The sequence below is a fragment of the Schistocerca piceifrons genome, chromosome 2, assembly GCF_021461385.2.
Source record: "Schistocerca piceifrons isolate TAMUIC-IGC-003096 chromosome 2, iqSchPice1.1, whole genome shotgun sequence".
In the NCBI taxonomy this organism is placed as follows: Eukaryota; Metazoa; Arthropoda; class Insecta; order Orthoptera; family Acrididae; genus Schistocerca; species Schistocerca piceifrons.
Genome location: NC_060139.1, coordinates 514222772 through 514246292, shown reverse-complemented (window position 1 = coordinate 514246292; position 23521 = coordinate 514222772). Strand labels below are relative to the sequence as shown.

Here is a 23521-nt window from a genome sequence, read left to right as displayed (position 1 = left end):
AATGAGGAAACATTTTACTAGCTATAGATCTGCTTATATAACTGTACACTAATAGAATTAATGGAGAACACTAAAAATACTTGCCTTTACACAAGGATCGAAACGAAACTACCACTTCGAACCACTGAAATTGCTTCTGCTGTAAGAGATTTTTTTAATAAATTTGTAAAAGGAACTTCAAGAAGGGAAGAATCAAAGGCTGACGGTATAAATTCTTTCAGAAATGCTCCTCGAAAAACAAGAATTCAGAGTAATGGCTATACTACTTCGAAAGTTTCCACTAAAATCTTGCTTTATTTTCCAATCAGAAGGCACAGTTATATGCCTCCTGGTAGGGGACTCAGAAACAAGTGAGAAAATTGGAAATTATCAAACTGCCATCGTAATACTATGATCTGTTAACTCAACATGGCACTTGTATGGTATTTGAAAGAAACTGGCAATTTCGCAATATGAACTCCACAAACAAAAAGTCATTAATAAATAGTACTATTTCAAAATAAGCGAAGCAACAGTTCTCACGTACTAGAAGGCTGGAAAAAATCGTGTTCTGTGCAAAGAAACAAACATGTATTTTGAACATTCAGTTTCGGCTGAGGTGCTGAAAAATGTCAACAACTTCAGAGAAAGGGACAATGCTTCATCACTAAGATTGGAAAATTAAGTCTGTGTTAAGAAGGCTGAAGGAGTACAGAAGCTACTGAAGGATTTTGACAACTCTTTGGACGACGCAAAAATATTTTGTGTAGAAGCTCTTCAACGTTGCCATAACAGCGATTTGTCAACGATGACGCTGAATATGATAATGAACCAATGTATTAGAAGAATTACATAACTTAAAGTTATTAACAAATAATCGACTACTTGTCATTTCAATGAATCGTCACACAGTAGTTTTCAATTTTGCAAGACGCCCTATCATTTAAATGAACGGAATATTTACATGAAATTATTATTTGGATGTAACTACTTTTTATGTCTAGTAGTGAAGAAAAAGTATAATCCATTTCTAATTTCTGTTTCATATATTTATTAACTTCTTCAATAAAACGTGTTTCCTGAAAATATTACTTTTTGTAGAACTCAGTTTTCAAAAGCGGTCATCAGTTTAAAACTTTGTGGTTTTCATGCAACATTGTAATTCTGTTAAAGATAGTAAATGTCTTGGAAGTGCAGCTGAACTGAATGGATAGTGTCTTGAAAAGCGATTATAAGCTGAATATGAATATAGTTTTACTCGCCGACAGTCTTGTATTACTCTCACATTTCTTGTGTCAGTTCTGGGTAAAAACTCGACCTCGATGGTACTGTTAGGAACTGATTCAGTGGCGAAAACGATGGTGACGATCGTCGAAAGCTTGAGGTTTCGCCTAGAACTGACGCATCAAGAAATACGAGAATGTTTAATGCAATAAACTAGGTAACGAAGGTAGAATTCAGATCAAGAAAAGTTGCACTAATTTTAAATAGTACGTGAGTTTTGCTATTTTGGCACCAAAACAACTGATGACAGTATATAAAATTCGGACTGGCAATAATAAGAAAAGCGTTTCTGAGAGAGAAACATTTAAGTGAAACTTACTGGCACATTAGGACTTTGTGCTGGACCGCGACTGGAAACCTAGACCTTTGCCTTTCGCGGGCATGTGCTCTACCAACTGAGCTACCCGAGTGCGACTCGCAACCCGTACTCACAGCATTACTTCCGCCAGTAACTCACCTCCTGCCTTCCAGTTTTTGTGAAGTGTCAGGCGTTGCTGCTTCCTTACTCTTTGACCACTGTTCTGCCGCAGTGATTAGTAAGTAATAGAAAGGAATGTTTTCCGTGTGCAAAATGGTTCAAATGGCTCTGAGCACTATGGGACTTCACATCTCAGGTCATCAGTCCCCTATAACTTAGAACTACTTAAACCTAACTAATCTAAGGACATCACACACATCCATGCCCGAGGCAGGATTCGAGCCTGCGACCGAAGCGGTAGCGTGGTTCCAGACTGAAGCACCTAGAACCGCTCGGCCACCAGCGGCATCAGCGATGAATGCGAGAGAGTAACATTTTTCCTTTATCACAAACGGCTACCTCAATGCCCCCGCCCCAAATTCCCAATCGATGTTGTTTTTCGACATTTTAACTGAATCTTAAGGTCTTGCGTGTAAAGGGGACTATTCGTCCTTGTCGATGCAAAAGTTGTAATTGTAACTGCAAACTGCGTGTTGAACCATTTGACGCTGTGTTAAACATAAAAGTTTATCATTGTAGATTATGGAAGCGTTTATGCAGTAGGATCCCGAACATTTTTCAGATTTTTTTCCGCTTTAAAGCTTCAATTGTTATGTGTCTAATTACTGAACGTAGCGTGTGATGACAAAGACACGAGAGGTTCAGTAATTAATCACATCGAAACTAACAGTTGTGCAATGTGTCTGAATGCCACATGCGCTCCGCCAAGCCACTCTCCAACTCCTGTTTGCTTGTAACTCGTTACTCCATTGAGCGAAGTAAGACAACCATCCTAATCACTAAGGCAATAGTCAAGGAAGCTGAAGTGAGGGAGCAAAGCAAAAGCAAAGAGGTAATTCAAAGTTAACAAAAGTGTTTCATAACGTGACTTCCGGTGGAAAAGAAAGAACGTGGCATCCTTTGGCGCTAAGACTTCACACATAAACAGAGAAGTCGAGGAAGTGCAAAGGAAACATATGAAGGTTCCTGGAACAACGACGCTAAAGTGTGTTGGGTGTCTCGCGGGCGGAAAAGCACAGCCGGAAAAAGAAATAAAAATTAAATTTTTCCTAAAAGCAAATAGGAATACGCCAGTTCAATATTAGATAAGAAAATCACTCCAAAATACAGTTGTTTTGGTAAGAAAACAATATCAGAACTTCTTTCTCAGAAAAGGCACGGAATTGTCTTCCCTTGAGTCAGCAAATGGTTTATGCTTCTGAGGGAGGGGAAAAAAGTAATTCGACATCAAAGCGCCACGCAGGCCGAAGTAATTTGTATGCTGACAGAAGAACATGACGGGAGAGAGTTTGCAGGGAATTTCGAACAGGGGGCGGTACACGCGTGGAGTGAGTAAGTAAAAGGCTGGGGGTGTCGTGGTGACGTTTGGCAAATGTGGGCGAGAGGGGAGTTGCTGGTGGGAGAGTAAAGACAGGCGGAAAGGGCGGGCAGAGGAGTTTCGCGCGAGGGGGGGGGGGGGGGGGGGGAGTGAAGCGTTCTGTCACGAGAGTACTGATGATATCTGAGAGAACAAGTGTTACCGCTCCACACAGACTTTTGTGGCGGTGTTCGTAGCGACAAACACTTGGCTGTAGAAATGGCTTACGAAGTCACCGCCACACTTTTAATAGCGGGCCGACCGGTCCGCTGGAACAGTGAACAGAAAGATGAAAAACCAAACACTCTGATTAAATAAAAGTCGGTACTTATCTTTATTGATGAAGATACAGAAACACAATAGTGAACTCCGTGTCTACAGAGATCTGTCTAGTTCGAGTCGGAGCGGCTAGGTCAGCGTCGGCTGACGACAAACAACAACTCTGCCGCGATGAACACACAACTGACTAGCAAGTACACAATTCGGTGGCGAGTATACAACTGAGCGGCGAATACAGAACTGTCCTAGCGCTCGCGACTCCTGCGCTTAAGAAAACCAGAAGCCAGCGGTGGCTCGCGCAGACTTGCGGCGATTTGCTGTCTCGCTGGCGCTGCTTATGCGGACGGCGTCCGGACTTTGATGCTGCCAACCTTTTGGCAGCGGGCTCGGGTGGCATTACTGGCTAGGACATAACACAGACAGTGTCTCGTACACGTAGACTACTTCCTTCTCCTTGTGCCACCAGTAGAGAAATGTTACACATACTTCCAATGTGGCCTCGTATGCGGTTATTTGACCGTGACTGCACCTTGAATGTAAAATTCGCGAGTAAACAGATAATAAAAAATTTTAATTAATCATGACAAGCTCGCGGGAAGTCTATATATATATATATATATATATATATATATATATATATATATATATATATATATATAGTTTTAACTCTTGCAGACGAGTTAAAATACGAGTGTGTTGACTTAGCCTCCGAAAACCACCGTGGCAAATAAATAAATTTTTTTTATAATACTGATCGTATTAGTTTTGTTAAATTTACACATATCATTTATTGGTATGAAGAAGTAGGCAATTAGAAGAGTTGTAATTGAGGACACACTCTCATGTAAAGAGTAATGTGTATACTGGTTTACGTAAGACATTTAAGACGTGTGTGTTCACAAGGACGGGACGTAGTATGTTTGTCCGTCAACACTGATTCCTATCCATATCATTAGTTCCATTATTGTTAAGTATTATTTGCACACAACCTTTTTTCTTTTCAGAGTATTCTACGCTCTTTATTCATGTCGTCTCTAATGCTCGACACTAATGACAATTTGAATGGAAGTACTGTTTTATAAGAGAATTACGAGCCTATTGTCAGAGATGATAGTCGGTTGACTACTGTTGGCAAGAAAGAGAAACACTGTATACTAACGCCGCGCGGGGTATCCGCGTGGCCTAGGGCTCCCTGAAACGGTTCGCGTGGCTCCCTACGTCGGAGGTTCGAGTCCTCCCTCGGGCATGGGCGTGTGTGTGTTGTCCTAAGCGTAAGTTTGTTTAAGTTAGATTAAGTAGTGTGTAAACTTAGGGTTCGATGACCTCAGCAGTTTGGTCACTTACCACGACCACCGTATACTAACCCCAATTTACTATTTTGCGTACTTTTTGTCACGTAACACTAGAAAATCTGAGAAAGCATGATTTACAGAACCGGAGGTGTTGGCAGCGAAGTTTTACCAACTGATAATATAACAGGGCGGCCAATGCTGGGTCAGTATTAAGTAATCAGGTTAACCGTACTGTAATATAATATCATGTAACTAGCTTTGTTGATAAATTTTGCACTTCAGTGTTAAATGAAGACGCGAAGCACTAAAAGTCGAAATACTTCGCTGTGAATTATTTTTTGTTAGTTTTGTAAAAGTTAAACGCACTTACCTGTTGCGATCAGCTGCGAACGCCTATGTCGGGTTTAACCTGAAATAAAAAGAATACAGTAATTGTGTGACATACTGTAATCATGTGAGAGATTAGCCTGAAACAAAAGAAGACTTTCTACGTTTTGCTTCGTATTGTTAATTTAGGACATAATAGTAAAGAATAAAAATAAAATTTTTGTAGTTACAAATTTATATCAGTCTCCGCAACATGTTTATGTGAAGTAATTAGCTGTTAAGATCGAAGCTTGCCTGTTCAACAGAGTCTTTTGCAAATGAAATCTACCCTTTTCATACTCCCTTTTCGCTTTCTCGTTCTGACTTAACGTTTCTACTGTCTTTTCAGATGTTTAACACTGTTTTCCGTTAACTCATGGGAGAGTCCTGTACCACTCGAAATTTACGTTAGTGGGAATATGACTAAAGTTTCGTTATGTAGTATTCACTTGGTGTTAGATAGGGCCGTTATTAATTGCATGTTGAGTCTACGCGACGCTCCCTGGAAGCAGACAAGCCTTCAAAGTCATCCTGAGGAACGATAATCCTGACAGTTTCTCACACAAACCAATGTTCAGGTACATTGCTCTTGAAACTGCTTCCTAGAGTCTGTCGACAATATTCCAGAAATATTCAGTGGTTTACAAGTCAGATGAATTGGAGGGAAATGGTGCAGTAGTAGGCCTGTTTGCACTGTTTGACACAACAGGTCTTGTAATTTCCCAGCACTGTGTTGCTAATTGTACCGCATCCATTGTGGTAGGCTCTGAAGGACGAAAGAGACATTCATTAGGCGTTGAAGAAGCTCGCGTGCGGAATTTTTATTTATATACTTAGCACTAGCTGCAGTGCCAGGTGTTGCCCGGGATGTTTAATATCTGTCACACAAAGTGAGTGGGTCTGTGCCTAGCGAATGCAAGCTGCATGGGAAACTGCAATCCCTTTCACTCGAAGAGCATATTTAAATAATTTAGTGTCAACGGAATGCCACGAATGAATACCGCTTCACCTGAGCCATTCATAAATATCGGGTTCTTGCCATCCGGTAGTGACTTTCACAAATATACACCGATATCAAACCCAAAGTTTAGTAACAACAATTACGTCACATATTATGATTTGATTCCTTTTTAAAATAAAAGTTAAACCAATACAATGATCATCCAGAACATTATGACCATCGACCTACTACCGATATAAACCCGTGCAGGTGATAGCAGAGTCACCTGGCGAGGAATAACTGCTACTCAGACACACGCGCAATGTTTGTAGTGCTAGTGAGCGTGTGTTAAATGGGACAGGCGCGCGATCTCAGAATGGGGAAGGCTGAGTTTGACAGAGGGCAGATTGTGATGGCACGGAGGCTGCACCACTTGTTATGTGCTCGGAGAATGCAATGGTATCTAACACTTGATGAAAGCAAGGTGAAACCACGTCCAGACGTCGTGGAGGGTTAGGCGGCGACCCGATGTTACTGACGTCGGACGTCGTAGTCTGGGCAGACTGGTAAGACGGTGGCGGAACTAGCATCAGAGTTTACTGCTCGGCTCAGTACAAGTGTGTCTGAACACAAAGTACGCACAAGTCTCCTAATGATGAGCCTCCGCAGCCGAAGGGAGGGCGCGAATCCATCATCTTCCAGGGGAACAGGTTCTTGACACCTGTACTGCGGGACGAAGCTCGCGGTGGCTCCAATATTCTCTGGAGCATTCACGTTGGCGTCAAAAGGTTTAGTGGAGCTCATGCAAGGACCATGTCGGCTCCTTATATCGTATCGTACTCTGGTTGCAGACCACGTACACCTCCTCACGAGGCATTTTTCAATATGATAATGAGGCTTATTTGAACAAGATAACACGCAATGTCGCAAGGCTAAGAGTGTGACAGAGTGGTTCCAGGAACACAGTGCTGAATTCCAACTGATGTGGTGGCACCCCCAACTTGCCGGATTTGAAGCCGATAGAACACATCTGGGATGTGATAGATCGTGGCGTCAGAGTTCATCGAGCCCCTCCACGGAGTTTACGGAAGTTAGGTGAGTTGAGTGTGCGCGTATGTCGTGCCAGCTCTGTCAAGGGACCTACGAAGGCCTCATTGCTTCCATGCCACGAAGCGTCACCAGTGTTGTCAGTGTCAAAGTGGTTATTATTAATTAAGTAATATTAATCAGGTGGCCATAATGTTCTGCCTAACAGCGTGTATCTGTTTCCCATAATATACCTAAAATCAAACTGTAAAATACATACTTTTATCATTTCAATACTGCTCATTCTCTGCAGGAAACATTTTGACTCAATAAAGTATGTGCATACATAAACAAATCATCACTTAAAGTACGAAAATTTAGCAGTTATAAAGCAACATGACCTAGCTTACACATCGTAATTCAAGCTAACAGCCACGATTTTCTAACGACCACACTAAACAACAGACAATTAAGAAATGGATGTAGATGACTTTAAGACTATCGCTTCCGGAGAAAGTTGCATTGTGATTTGTTGTCGGTATTCGACAATGGGAACATTAATATATCTGTTAAACTTCTATGGGAACTACATGTTTTTCTACAGGAATGAGAAACTAAACGATTTTCTGATAACATTTCCAATTAATTTCTTTAAGCAGATTTTTACAAACTTCGCATTTTCCCTGTATGGAAAGATGAATTGTTGCGCCATCTATTGTTACATTTTGCTGTAAGTATCTAATTGTGTTTCTGGAGAATTTGTCTGCTATTGTTTCAGCTCTTTTTGCGCTTTTTCAAGTAGGTTGGTGATTGAGCCCGACTCAGATTGTTCGACCAGATTGTTCGATCGGCTCGCGATCTGGTGATTTATTTAATCTATTTGCACAACCTTCTTTAGCGTTTGTATGGCACTGTGGATTTTAATAGTTAAACATAACCGCGAAACATGGACTAAAATATCTTCTAAGGTTTATGTCATATATAACAACAGTAAATAGTCAACAAATAAGTGAACAATCATGTTTCTGTCTAATTCTCGAGCTTCCGCTCTCCCCAGATTAGCTAGCATCTGATAATACTATGGCCGGCCGCTGTGACCGAGAGGTTCTAGGCGCTTCAGTCCGGAACCGCATGCCTGCTATGGTCGCATGTTCGAATCCTGCCTCGGGCATGGATGTGTGTGATGTCCTTAGGTTAGATAGGTTTAAGTAGTTTTAAGCCTAAGGAACTGATGACCTCCCATAGTGCTTAGAGTCATTTGAACCATCTGATAAAAGTATCTCCAAGACGGCTATTCTCACTGTACTTTATTCTCGTTATACGAATGACAATCAATTTACCACGACACGTTTCGTTTCTCAGGCTTTTAACTTTTCGTTAATTCTACTCATTGTTTCACCGGAATGTTGAAATTTAAAATAAATCGGCCAATAGCTTTGTAGTAAATTGGCCAAATACTTTCCGAGATGTTTGGTAACATATATATGTTATATGTTGTGTATATTAACAAATGCATAGCCTATGTCCGTCCTAATGTTCAGTAGGGGATCATGTAGGAACTTGAAGTAAATCGGCCAAGAACCTTTAGAATTTTTTTTAACAATCTTCCCCCTCTACGTGTTACATACATAAAGGTTACAAGTCAGATTATGAAATCTGTGTAGACAGTCATATTCCTCCTGTCTTGAAGGTAAGCGTCCAAAATCTCGTCAAGATCGGAATAAAATTCTAGATTTGTATGAATTACAACAAACAAACAAACGGACACTCCTTAGGTTGATTGTAATGGGAACAGTGGAGTTACATGCAGCAGATGTCGATATGGAATAGCACAGCGTAGATATTGACTATTGCCGAGAAGCGTGGTAAAAGGAAATAATACGTGTGATGATATTGTGACAGGAAGTTATTAAACAAGTAACGCTGTGATAACCAGTGAGTCAAACAGTTAACGTAAAAATGTAAAAGTAGTGTGGCAACGTTGGCTAAGTCATCCCACGAGGTTTGTCCAGCCGACTGTGAGGAAGGGTGTTGTAAGTCATCCCACGAGGTTTGTCCAGCCGACTGTGGGGAAGGGTGTTGTCCCTCCGCGCACATTAGCTCCTTTCCTTACGGATGTTTGAGAGCTGCGTCGTACGTGCGTTAGCGACCTCGTTTACGGAGGCAGGCACTAAGGTTAAAAATAGAATAAGAAACGATTATCTGTTATATATGATGAGAAAACTAAATCTCGTGGGTTTAATGGTACGTATTCAAATCAGAGTGAAACATAAACGTTTATAAAAGGTATCAGAAATTTATTCATCTTCGCTGTAGATTGCTTTCCAATAATAGAGAGCATGCAAATGTGGACTTGAGCTGTTGGGTTTGAGATTTCACACCTGTGAAAGATTGTAATGCATGAATGTATTGCATAATATAATAACCGGTATTTCCATTAATATGACTGATGACCAAACTACATTTAAGTTAAAATAAGACGGAAGATGCAAGATGACAGTGTGAATGAGCACCTTAACTAAAACTACACGTGAGCATTCAGAGAAGGAATCACTGCGAGGTCGTCTTCTTTCTCGATGACATGCTTACTGCTGGAGAATCCGGAATCGTTAGCTTCTGAGGCTTTCATCGTGTCCAGTGGTTTCCCGGAAGAATAGATCTCATGGTTCACTGCTCGAATTTACGGTTTCTCCGTTTGCGCTGACTTACACATATTTATAGCTGTAGCAGCCGTGGCACTTACGGTTTGCACTTTAACGGCACAAAACACTAGTTTCACGTGGCCTAACCAATAGCTCACTAGTTAACTTTGTGATTAGGCTTTGGCGATGTTTATTGCTGGCAATGGACAGTATCGCTCATGCATCTTTACTGTGTTTAAAAACGATGCATGAACTTCAGTACTTAACCCGCTGACAGTGCTTTTAGAAACTTCATCGACTTCTTCACTTTTTATATCAGGCGTCTTACTGCGTAAGTTAACATCTTCAGTACTAATACGCTACGATTAACAGTCTTGTGAGAAGTTAACACTGTGCGCAAGCAATTGTTCTATAAGCTGCATGTTATACAGACCAATTCAAAACATATATTTGTTTTGTTCGAAGTCTTATAGACAACCTCGTGCTATGCTGGTGGAGTACCACTGCGAGAAGAAAGAAAATAGTAGAGGCTCTAGGTTAAGGGCCGGCTTGTTCATAAAAAACTAGTTAGTTAGTTACTAAGAAATTTCTTAGATCATTTGAACCATTTCTTATGGAAATGACGTAGTACGAATCAGTTTAAGGGATATATATAGATTATTAGTGTCAACATTAATGTACGCATTATAATTTTACTCGTACTCATGCAGGTGCACTTAAAAACAATTGTCTTGTGACAGCCAGAGCGAGAGCACCAGCAGCAGCGAGTACTGTTTGTATAAAGCGTTTATTTTGCATTTTGTTTACGACCTTCCACTAAGGAAGGGATTCTATTTGTGTTTATCTGCTCTGCATAGTAACTAACAGTTCTTGATAAAACTTTACGTAGTTTTTGTGTTAGATTTCTTAGTGTTTTCTTGATCGTTTAGAACAGAAAGCGCCCTAAAACCGTCTTTTGTTTGTTTCGCGGCCGTTAGCCACTAGTCACTTGAATCAGCAGTTGTCTTGTGACAGCCAGAGCGAGAGCACCAGCAGCAGCGAGTACTGTTTGTATAAAGCGTTTTTGTACTTATTTGCTGCGCTTAGCTTTTAAATAGTTTTTCTGGGAAAACCTAGCGTAGTTTTCGCGTCTCGTATTTCAGTGAGTGTTTCTTGATTATCAGAGTAGCTCATCAGAAGATTATCTTGGGAATTTGTCACCGTATAGAGTAGGGTAAACATAGTCATGTGTAGGGACTGTGGTTGTTGTGAGCGGACGCAAGGAGAATTGGCCACTCTTCGGGGGCAGGTGGAGGCTTTGTCTGTTAGGCTCATCGAGCTCGAGGCGCAGGCGTCGGCTCGTAGTGGCGTTGGGGCAACTGTGGTGAGACCTGTGCCTACTTCGGTGGCCTTGGAATCACATGGAACCCCTGATGTCGCTGCGTCTTCCGGCAGTGAGCATCTTACCGGTCAGCCATCACTCCAGGGTGAATGGCGGACAGTGGTGGGCTCGCGCGTGCCTGGCCGAAAGGCGAAGGTGGGATCTGGCCGCGTGGCAGCTGCCTTACCCCTTTCCAACAGGTACGGGGTGCTTCCTAGTGGTGATGACATCGTTTCCGAGCCACCACAGGATGCCTCGCCTGTTGGGCCAGTGGCCGATTCTCCGGCAAGGTCCCGACAGTCACAAAGGTCGGGCCTATTAGTTATAGGGAGCTCCAACGTTAGGCGGGTTATGGAGCCCCTCAGGAAAATAGCGGGTAGGTCGGGGAAGAATGCCAGTGTGCACTCGGTGTGCTTGCCGGGGGGTCTCGTCCGTAATGTGGAGGAGGCCCTTCCGGCAGCTATTGAACGCACTGGGTGTGACCGGCTGCAGATAGTAGCACATGTCGGAACGAATGACGCCTGCCGCTTGGGTTCTGAGGCCATCCTTGGTTCCTTCCGGCGGCTGGCTGATTTGGTGAAGACAACCAGCATCGCACGCGGAGTGCAAACTGAGCTTAATATCTGCAGCATAGTGCCCAGAGTCGATCGCGGTCCTCTGGTTTGGAGCCGTGTGGAGGGTCTAAACCAGAGGCTCAGACGTCTCTGCGACTATAATGGTTGCAAATTCATCGACCTCCGTTATTTGGTGGAGAACTGTAGGGCCCCCCTAGACAGGTCAGGCGTGCACTACACACCGGAAGCAGCTACTAGGGTAGCAGAGTACGTGTGGCGTGCACACGGGGGTTTTTTTAGGTTAGAGGGACCCCCCCCCTTGGGCGAAACGATAAAATACCTGACGGCTCACCAGAGAGGACATTATCATCGTTGATAAAGAACGTCCGTCCTCAGAGACCAAAAACAGGAAAAGTTAACGTAATATTGGTAAACTGCAGGAGTATCCAGGGCAAGGTTCCTGAATTAGTATCTCTTATTGAAGGAAATAGTGCGCATATAGTATTAGGAACGGAAAGTTGGTTAAAACCGGAAGTGAACAGTAACGAAATCCTAGACACAGAATGGAATATATACCGCAAGGATAGGATAAACGCCAATGGTGGAGGAGTATTTATAGCAGTAAAGAATTCAATAATATCCAGTGAAGTTATTAGCGAATGCGAATGTGAAATAATCTGGGTTAAGTTAAGTATCAAAGGTGGGTCAGATATGATAGTCGGATGCTTCTATAGACCACCTGCATCAGCAACCGTAGTAGTTGAGCGCCTCAGAGAGAACCTGCAGAACGTCGTGAAGAAGTTTCGTGATCATACTATTGTAATAGGGGGAGACTTCAATCTACCAGGTATAGAATGGGGTAGTCACACAATCAGAACTGGAGCCAGGGACAGAGACTCTTGTGACATTATCCTGACTGCCTTGTCCGAGAATTACTTCGAGCAGATAGTTAGAGAACCAACTCGTGAAGCTAACGTTTTAGACCTCATAGCAACAAATAGACCGGAACTTTTCGACTCCGTGAATGTAGAAGATGGTATCAGTGATCATAAGTCAGTGGTTGCATCAATGACTACAAGTGTAATAAGAAATGCCAAGAAAGGAAGGAAAATATATTTGCTTAACAAGAGTGATAGGGCACAAATCGCAGAATATCTGAGTGACCACCATCAAACGTTCATTTCTGAGGAAGAGGATGTGGAACAAAAATGGAAAAAATTCAGAAACATCGTCCAGTACGCCTTAGATAAGTTCGTACCGACTAAGGTCCAAAGCGAGGGGAAAGATCCAAAGTGGTATAACATTCATGTACGAAAGGTACTACGGAAACAAAGAAAGCTTCATCATAGGTTTAAGAGTAGTCGAATCATAGCTGATAAAGAAAAGCTGAACGAAGCGAAAAAGAGCGTAAAGAGAGCAATTGAAGAAGCATTCAACGAATTCGAACATAAAACATTGGCAAACAATCTAAACAAGAACCCTAAAAAGTTTTGGTCATATGTAAAATCGGTAAGCGGATCTAAATCCCCTATTCAGTCACTCGTTGACCACGATGGCACCGAAACAGAGGACGACCGAAGAAAGGCAGAAATACTGAATTCAGTGTTCCGAAACTGTTTCACTGCGGAAAATCGTAACACGGTCCCTGACTTCAGCCGTCGCACGGACGCCAAAATGGAAAATATTGAAATAAACCATATCGGAATTGAAAAACAACTGCTATCACTTAGTAGCGGAAAAGCATCCGGACCTGACGAGATACCCTTAAGATTCTACAGTGATTATGCTAAAGAACTTGCCCCCTTTCTATCAGCAATTTATCGTAGATCGCTGGAAGAACGTAAAGTACCTAGCGACTGGAAGAAAGCGCAGGTCGTTCCCATTTTCAAGAAGGGTCATAAATCGGATGCGAATAATTATAGGCCTATTTCGCTTACGTCAATCTGTTGTAGAATAATGGAACATGTTTTGTGTTCTCGTATTATGACGTTCTTAGATAATACAAATCTCCTTCATCATAACCAACATGGATTCCACAAACAGAGATCATGTGAAACTCAGCTCGCCCTATTTGCCCAAGAAATTCACAGTGCCGTAGACACTGGCGTGCAGATTGATGCCGTATTCCTGGACTTCAGGAAGGCATTTGATACGGTTCCGAGCTTACGGAATATCGGACCAGGTTTGTGATTGGATTCAGGATTTCCTAGAAGAAAGAACACAACATGTCATTCTTAACGGTTCAAAATCTGCAGATGTAGAGGTAATTTCGGGAGTACCGCAGGGAAGCGTGATAGGACCTTTATTGTTTACAATATACATAAATGACTTAGTTGACAACATCGGTAGCTCCGTGAGGCTATTTGCAGATGACACGGTTGTCTACAAGAAAGTAGCAACATCAGAAGACTCGTACGTACTCCAGGAGGACCTGCAGAGGATTAATGCATGGTGCGACAGCTGGCAGCTTTCCCTAAACGTAGATAAATGTAATATAATGCGCATACATAGGGGCAGAAATCCATTCCAGTACGATTATGCCATAGGTGGTAAATCATTGGAAGCGGTAACGACCGTAAAATACTTAGGAGTTACTATCCGGAGCGATCTGAAGTGGAATGATCACATAAAACAAATAGTGGGAAAAGCAGGCGCCAGGTTGAGATTCATAGGAAGAATTCTAAGAAAATGTGACTCATCGACGAAAGAAGTAGCTTACAAAACGCTTGTTCGTCCGATTCTTGAGTATTGCTCATCAGTATGGGACCCTTACCAGGTTGGATTAATAGAAGAGATAGACATGATCCAGCGAAAAGCAGCGCGATTCGTCATGGGGACATTTAGTCAGCGCGAGAGCGTTACGGAGATGCTGAACAAGCTCCAGTGGCGGACACTTCAAGAAAGGCGTTACGCAATACGGAGAGGTTTATTATCGAAATTACGAGAGAGCACATTCCGGGAAGAGATGGGCAACATATTACTACCGCCCACATATATCTCGCGTAATGATCACAACGAAAAGATCCGAGAAATTAGAGCAAATACGGAGACTTACAAGCAGTCGTTCTTCCCACGCACAATTCGTGAATGGAACAGGGAAGGGGGGATCAGATAGTGGTACAATAAGTACCCTCCGCCACACACCGTAAGGTGGCTCGCGGAGTATAGATGTAGATGTAGATGTAGATGTTTTTTTGCTGTCTATCAGTTTTCAAGTACAAATTTGACAATGGAGTAGAAGGACTTCTCTAGGAGAAATTGTTTTAGAATAGATTTAAAACTTGCTTCTCTACCTGTCAGACGTGATGAAAATATTTTTTTCTTTTTTCTTTTTTTTTTTTGCTGCATATAACTCCTCTCTGAGCCACTGACAGCTTTAATAATGGGCAACCAAAGTCGTTTTTCGTCTAGTGTTGTAGGTGCGTTCATCACTGTTCTTCTCATATTGCGATGGATTATTTATGACGAATTTCAGCAGGGAAATTATCTATTGGGACGGCGCCGTCGAAATATCTAGCTCGTTAAAGCTACCTACACGACGTCCTTGGGTGACGACACATATTATTCCTACTGCTCGATTCTATGCAATCAATTCCTCCTTTCTAAGTAATAAGTTATTCTTTACGACATTGCTGAGTGGGAATATGCAGAGTGTGTTAGGAGGCTGATACGTTTTTTTTTTTCAAGCTTAGCAGTTACACGAAGAGTACAAGCATTTGAGCTTAATAGTTTGAGAAGCTCAATAATATGCTTCTTCCAGTTCAAGTTTTCAGCAATATGTACACCCTTAAGTTTGAAGCATTCTACCCTACGTACTGACTGCTGCTCATGTGCTACATCACCTGTTGTTGTTACTCTATTTGTTGCACAGAACTGAACGCAGTGTTTTTTTTTTTTTAGAATTTGGAGTAGTCCATTTTCAGATAATCACTTAATAATGCACTGTGAAACGTCATTTACTAACTCTTCTGTTGCTTTTTCTCTACTCGACTTATTATAACACTAGTATCGTTTGCAAAAAGTACCAATTTCGCTTGTTGAATGTTAAGTGGAAGGTAATTCACCTACACAAGGAATAAGAGTGGATGCGAAATTGAACCCTTTGGTCTTTGTAATTTTTTACTCCAGTAACTAAAATTTTCTAGGTTTGCAACATTGTCTGAATTACTCAGCACAACCTTTTGCATTGTGTTTATCAAGTATGACTCCTACTAGCTGTTTGTAAAGCCAGCAGTTACATAAAACTTGAGTTTTGCTAAAAGAGTATCATGATATACACAATCGAAGACCTTGGAGAGATCACAAAAAATACCAACAGGAGATATATTATTATTTAAGGCTTCTAGTATTTAATGAGTGAATGTATAAACAGCATTCACAGACGAAAAATAATTTTGGAATCCAAACTGTGATGTGCTTAGTAAATTGTTTTCAGTTAAGTCTGTAACTATTCTTATGTACATTAGTTTTTCGAATATTTTGGACATAGGTATTAGTGAGGAATCTGGACTTGTAACCTTTCTTATGATGTGGTTTAATAATTGCATGTTTTAACCTGTCTGGAAAGAATCCCTCTGCCAGTGACGCATTGCATATATCACTAAGGGCATTACTTATTAAGTTGTAACAAACTTCCAGAACCCTTTCTGAAACATCATAAAACCCACAAGATTTTTAGAATTGTATTAATTTCAAAGGAGGATGTTGCTGCTACTTCTACTGCTTAAAGTTGTGTGGAATAACACTTTTAATATACTCCCTTGTTTATTCAACTGAACCATTTAATCCTATATTTGCTACTGCTGTACGACATAGCTTTAATCTTATTATGTGGTTTGCTTATTGTCTGCTTTGGTATACATGCATTAATTCATCGTTTCGCTTTCGAAATAAATATTTTAATGTCTGCTTGACAGTTTTTTCATTTCATTTTATATATCTCTGTAGTTAATCGAATTTCTTCTGATTTCTTATAATCTTTTTGCATGATGGACACATGATATTCGATTTTGTGTGTCATAATACAGACATCAGCAACTTTTAAAAATTGCACCTCTAAATTTTGATTATAGATTCAGTGTTTGTTGTGTCAAAAGCGTCACTCACGTACAGCAACGTCAGCAGCAAATAATAAAATTTTAAACGCTTCTCTTTTCAGATGCGTGTCAAAATCTCCATAAGTTACTTAAAGAGAGTTTTCTTTGCTCTCTATGCCCTTATGGTCGTTATGGAGTATATCAACACCTGCTCAATTAAGAGCTTTTACTTGTTCTAGATATTTTAATTTTGTTTTCCGTTACAGGACAGATCACAATTAAATTTAAGTGGCTAACTAATCTTTATACTTCCTACATCACTTCTACTCATTTTTACACTCTTCATTCCTGTCTTGAATTACGCAGTCTCTTCCTTGCCTTCTTTGTTTCACTTATTAAACGATCATATTAATTTAGTGTTTGCTTTATTACGTTTTACAATTTCCCTTCGGCGTAGGATTTTTACCTCTGAAAGCCATGGATTTAGTTTTCTTGGGGGATAGCTCCATATTAAAAAAAAGGTACACATATTGAAAGAGGAGCATATGAAATGACAAGTTGAAAAGCGTGGCCTACACTGAGAGGTCTCATTTTCGTGGAAATACTCATAATATCAGTGCAGATTCTTTTTGTTTTTGTTTTTTTAATGAGAACGGATGTTTCTCTGGTTATCGATTTAGTTAAAACGCCGCCAGCGGGTGAAAAGTTTAATAGTGCTGGCAGTAAATTTCGCTTTACAAATTTCTGGGAATATGCATTTTGCTATCACCAGTATTTTCGAGTATTTATTTTCCGCAGTGTCGGTTACTTTCAGCCAACCGGTAACTATAAAACAGGCAGAAAACAAGAAGTTGTTCTGTGCTATCGCTCTGTACGTTTAATTTCTATCGTTTACACTCACGTCCCTTTCAGATACCCATAAGCCACCTATTCATGAAAAATTACCTTTTCGTGGAAAGCTCCGTAAACAAACTCGTTGTTGTTTAGTATCTAGACCTATGAAGGTAGTTCTGACCTATCGGCAACAGCATGCATCACGGCTCTGTTAACAGAAACAGGGCAAATGCATGTAATTTTTTCCAGCTTTGGTACCGTCTATAAGAGCTCAACTGATATACGTCTGCTCTTTTCACGCCAGGGTTTTCTTTTTTCTTAACCTTTGCGCTCACCTATCATCCTGTCAGGCCCTACAACGGGGCTGATGTGTTCACACAATGGAGTCTTCCATTAGACTGATTAAGCTCTAACTTATTGCAACAAGAAGAAAAGTAGCTCTTAGTGATCAGAAAGACAAGGGTCTGCTTTAGAATTAGGGTCCTACACTAAATTGAATAGCTACGGTGTCAAACATCAGCTCTAATTAACGAAGTGTGAAGAAGTTCAGTACCTCCTCAATACAGGTGTACACATATACTGCGCAAACCACCACATGGTATGTGTCGGAGGGTACTTGTGGTATTTGACCTGTTTTCTGTCCCACTCACGAATCGTACGTTGGAAGAGCGATTGGCGTTGAACCTCCGTGAGAGTTATAGTTTCTCTGATTTTCTCATTGTGGTCATTTCGCGAGACGTTTCCGAGAGGAAGTAAGAAGTTTAAGGACTGCGCTTGGAAGTTACGCTCTCGGAATCTCAATAACGTAACTCTCTGTGATGGATGACACTTTTTCTGTAGAGTCGACCGCGCCACTGGCGTTTGTTGACAATTCGTTCTGCCTGCTATCCCAGACCAATAGGTGGTACTCGATAATCATCCGAACGAGTGTTTTGCAAGCCACTTCTTTGATGAGTGGATCGTGGGCCTACGTACTATTATTTCAAAAGTTATCGCCGTAACTGTTAATACATTCATACAGCGTCAGACACGGTCAATGTTTTGAAGGAAAAAAGATTGCGGTTGCCTAGGAAACATGATTTTATACAAGTGCGGAGCAAACCGACGGCCACGAATGTCTTCCTTCAGAACTCCAAAAATATGGAAATCGCGTTGAGAGAGTTCAGAATTGTGCAGAGGATTTGAAGGGTTCAAATGGCTCTAAGCACTATGGGACTTAACATCTGAGGTCATCAGTCCCCTAGACTTAGAACTAAGTAAACCTAACTAACCTAAGGACATCACACACAGCCATGAGCAGGGCAGAATTCGAACCTGCGACAATAGCAGCAGCGCGGTTCCGGACTGAAGCGCCTAGAACCGCTCGGTCACAGCGGCCGGCGATGTGAAGGGCTTCCAATCGAAACTTAAGCAGCTTAGTCGAAACAACAGGCATGCCAGCTCCGGGAAAGTCATGATGATCATTTTATTTGACTGCAAGGGCCCGCTGTTGATTGACTTTTTGGAACAGGGCTCCACGATTAACGCACAGCGGTGCGTGGGCACTTTCCAGAAGCTGAAGCACGCCGTGAAGTCCGAACTCTCAGAAACGTTGACAGATGACTTCCTTCTCTTTCAGTGTAGTCCCCACTCATTTGTTGCCTAGATTCTCTTAACTAAGCTGCAGAAGTTTCGCTGCGAAGCCCTTACACATCCTCCATAAAGTCTTGATCTCTCTCCATGCGATTTTCATATTTTGGAGACCTGAAGAAAGACATACGTGGCACTGATTTGCTTCACGCCTGGGTTAAATCATGGCTCCGTAGGCAACACCAAACATTTTTTCCCGTCGCAGCAATGACCGTCTTGACTCACTGTGGAATACTGTAGCAAGCAGTTATAGCGATTACTTTTCAAATAATAAAGAAATTATTTACTTTTTTTCATCTGGCACTTTTTCATTTGACTGCCCCTTACACATTTCCTCTAGACTTTGTCCACTGAAACTTAGTCTGACATACCCATTCCATACAACGTTTTAGTTGCTCTTTTATTTTAAGTCGCTTCGGACACTTAACCTGGTCCAGTACCGGTTACGATCGTAAATTGGTCACTAAATGAAACTGTTGTTCTGCATCGATTGTTTCCAGTAAGTGAAAGACCACGCCATCAACCAGGGCGTAGTTTCGTACATTGTCTCTAAAACTCAAGGGCGATCAGAGAGTGATACATTTCTCTATATCTATGTTTGCGGAATATATATTGATTCTTATACATTCGGAATCAGAAGTAACAAACTTCAAAATGCCACAATCGCTGTAGTATTCAGGTAAGCAATTTCGGCAAACTATGTTTCCATCCTCGAATCTTATGCACCACATTCCAAAGTATCTCGTCGGTGTGTACAATAACTTGTGACACATGATAAATGGACTCTCCAAGATCAAGCACGGCATGCAGCCAGTACGCGGCTTTAAGCGTGTATATTAGTCCACTGTGTATGATGTTGTATACTGACTGTTTTACTGTTGAAATGCACATATACTGTACCATGCTTGTTCTTGCAGTGTCTATTTATTATGTAACACAGATTATTGTACACATCGATGAGATTCTTTAACGTAAGATCAGAAACCGATGATCTGAATAAAAGCTCTACTAAAGCGATCATGGCATTTTGAAGTTTGTTACTTTCAATTTCAGGTCAATGTAGATCGCCCCCGGAGTGGAATAGTGTCAAGCATATTTTGTACATTTTACTTTTCCGGGAATATCATAACACGAAAATATAAAATATGTTCTCCAATTCAGTGGCACTGGCTTACGAGTGTGCATTTATCCGACAACCCTTGTAGAAGACGCGAATGGCCTGCGCCTTTTACCAACTTTTTGGTCCTCTTTGTGGCTCCAATGATCTACGATAGTCTGATTCCAGAAGTGGAGAAAGCTCACTCGCATTTTCTACGTAGACTTCCAGAGGTATCCCATGCTGTCCAAGGATCTCTACACTGTTTCGCGATTTCAGCTGATTTTCTATTCCGCAGTCTCACAGTATCTGCCATTTTGCTTCGTCTGCTGACTGAAAAGAGGAACCGTATTACGAACTCCAGCAGTAATACAGTGTAAGAAGACCGTATTCTGCGATTCGGCCTTCTGTCACCTTCCGTTAACGTACCAGTAAGGTCATCGGCCAGCTAAATGATTTAAATCAGCTTATTTGCTCTATAATATGACAGGATTGTCATAAGGAGCGTGACTGAAATATAATTTATAAGTTTATTTGACACTACAATAGTGAAGCCATAGTCACAGTATATAAAACTTTTTCTTTAAAAAAAAGGGTTAAATTACCGGTTTCAACGAACTACGTCGTCATTTTCAAATGCAAAAACATCAGTTGGAGAGAATATAATGGGAAATGCGACCATAAATACGAGAAATAATGAGACCAGGCAACTGAGGCAGTGGTAACACAACCAAGTCATTACAAGTTGTGCCTACGCATTTTTGGGGGCATTTTACATTAGACCTTAGACGTGTATGTTGCAAGCAGAGATGGAAAGTACGAAGTTACTGTCACAGGTTTAAGAGAGACAAAATATGAACGCCAAACGTTTTTCAAATAAATTTTCAGCTTGTTTTTTTTAATTTAGATCCGTTCACATAATTTTACTTCCACGGTGATTTAATGCACCTTGTATGACCCTGCTAATGGTTATTTCTGCTTCGTTCAGATTCTGTCTCTCTTAAATCTGTGACAGTAACTTCTTACTTTCCATCTCTACTTGGAGCGTACATGTCTAAGGTCTATTGTAAAATGCCCTCAAAAATCAAAATCAATTAACTACTCGAAGTATTTTTCGGAAACAAACTTCAGTGCTGTGTTACAGGAATTTCTTTCTTTCCAGCAGTTTAAATCTCACGATGGTCTCAGTGAATATCTGTCAAACTGATATCACTTTCTACTACAACAATATGAACAATAAACTTTAGTTATTGTAAAAGTGTTCTCTGAAGTGTTTTGCCGGCTTCTGTCGCCGAGCGGTTCTAGGCGCTTCAGTCCGGAACCGCGCTGCTGCTACGGTCGCAGGTTCGAATACTGCCTCGGGCATGGATGTGTGTGATGTCCTTAGAATTGTTAGGTTTAATTAGTTCTAACTCTAGGGGACTGATGGCCTCAGATGTTAAGTCCCATGGTGCTTAGAGCCATTTGACTTTTGAAGTGTTTTGCCAGTACAGCTTCTGACGGAGGTGGTCTATAAAATCATTATTTTTTCTCACGTTCTGGTACTTGCATTCACCTAGATTATGTCACATCTAGTGAGTTGTTTGTAGAAATAAATATACTGAGTTGAAGGAAATTACTAATTCCCTAATGCGTAAACTTCAGTCTGTGCATACATTTCTCCGTTTTGTTGAAATGAACAAACATGCAGATGTTGTTAGGTTGTTTATCTTACTGCTTGTTTCAAGCGACGAATAATAACTTAATTTCACTGGTAAATACCTTCTCTTTTTTAATCTCCTCGCATTAAGCTAATAGCAATTGTTTAATTGACGATTTGCACTGTAATGCTACTGTTTCCAGTGGATAATTAGCACTGTAACGTGCCAAATTTTGTGTGTAACGGATGGCACTCACAGTGTTAACTGAGGAAGTTTGGAATTCACCTGAAATTAGATCTTTGTATTACGGATTGTTGTAAGCGTGTTTCACAAAAGGGGAAAAAGAGAAGGAATTACCGAAGCCGGACAACTTCGCACACCATATTAGAGAAATTAATATCGGCTCCACTGATTAACAGAAAGCGTATAGTGTAGGGGTTCCTTTGACTGAAAGCAATCAGCGCTGACAGGTAATTTTTATCTACGCCGACGAAAATGACATGCTTTGTACCGAACGTTAATCGCTCCTCGCTACAAACCAATTCGAGTCAGACTTTTATCCACAAAACCTCTCAGTAACGGTGGAAACTGAATCAGGGTCGTTTTACGTTATTCAGAACAATAACGACAGCAGTTAAGCGTTTCTGATACTCCTGAAGAAAACTGTATGCCTCTTGGGTTATCTGGCCACTGATCGCTTTGCAGTCGAACTTCCGTAAGAGAAGAGAGATCTTTCCGTATGCCTGGACTCATCGAGTACACGTTTGATTTGTTGTTTATTCTGCCGGTGGTGAAAATTAACTGCACGAAGGAGATCACGGGCCATCTATGTAAGACCAAGGAGCATTGTAAATTGCGCGCAGAATTTTGGGACGTAATTTTATTTCTGACGAGTCAGTTCTAACAACGACCACGTTTAAATCGGGAGGGACGCCGTCGCATGTACATCACAAACAAAGCTATGAATGAAACACGGTTTTCGCGGTGGTATTGGAACACAACGACAGTATCATTCAATGCAACACAAAATGATTGCACAACACCTCTCGATGTCCAGCCTAAATTTAGCATTTTCTTTCGCACGTTCTGAAAGTGTAATGGGATTCCCAATTCGTGCACTAAGAGCGTTATATTAATATTTCAAATTCTTCGTTACAGCGAGATGCTACAGGGAGATCATTCATGGAAATTTACAGTATGCTCTCTGAATTCATTCAGAGATGACTGTGAGGGTTGGCAGAATGCTGAGATACCGACACGTAATCGGATAATTGGGCTTAAATGTTCAGCTCAATTTAAGTTCCCCAAAATCGTATAAAGAGAGTATCGCATCATCGATGGAATCTTAATCCATAATTTAATTTTATGAGATATATGGAAAAACACTGTGTGTATCGGAAAAATGCTGTAAAATATTACGAATAGTATTATATTAAAATAAATGACTGCCGCCTTTCAGTATTTGCTTTAGATGTCTGTTTTACGGAGTATGGGAGCACAGCGAAATAATTGGGATAATCAAGACTGAGATACTGAACGGATGTGTGAACTGACGAGAAGAAAACCCAGAATGTTAAACGGAAGGACTCAAGTGTAACATCATGTAACTGATATTAAAACGCAAAATTATCAAGACAGGAGTGAGAACTACTTTTTTGATAAACAAAGTATTTTTAATTCCTTTCTTCAGGCTCGTTTGTGCAGTAATGTGCCATCTATTCTGCCACCG

At 41.0% G+C, this 23521-nt stretch overlaps 1 long non-coding RNA gene across 1 annotated transcript in view; it reads right to left on the bottom strand.

Moving 5' to 3' along the window:
- Positions 1 to 23521, bottom strand: part of LOC124777867 — a 523503-nt gene that overhangs the window by 147443 nt on the left and 352539 nt on the right. Inside the window, exon 3 of the long non-coding RNA XR_007015791.1 lies at positions 5040 to 5078. This is a non-coding gene — a long non-coding RNA (uncharacterized LOC124777867). The remainder of the gene's footprint in view (positions 1 to 5039; positions 5079 to 23521) is intronic.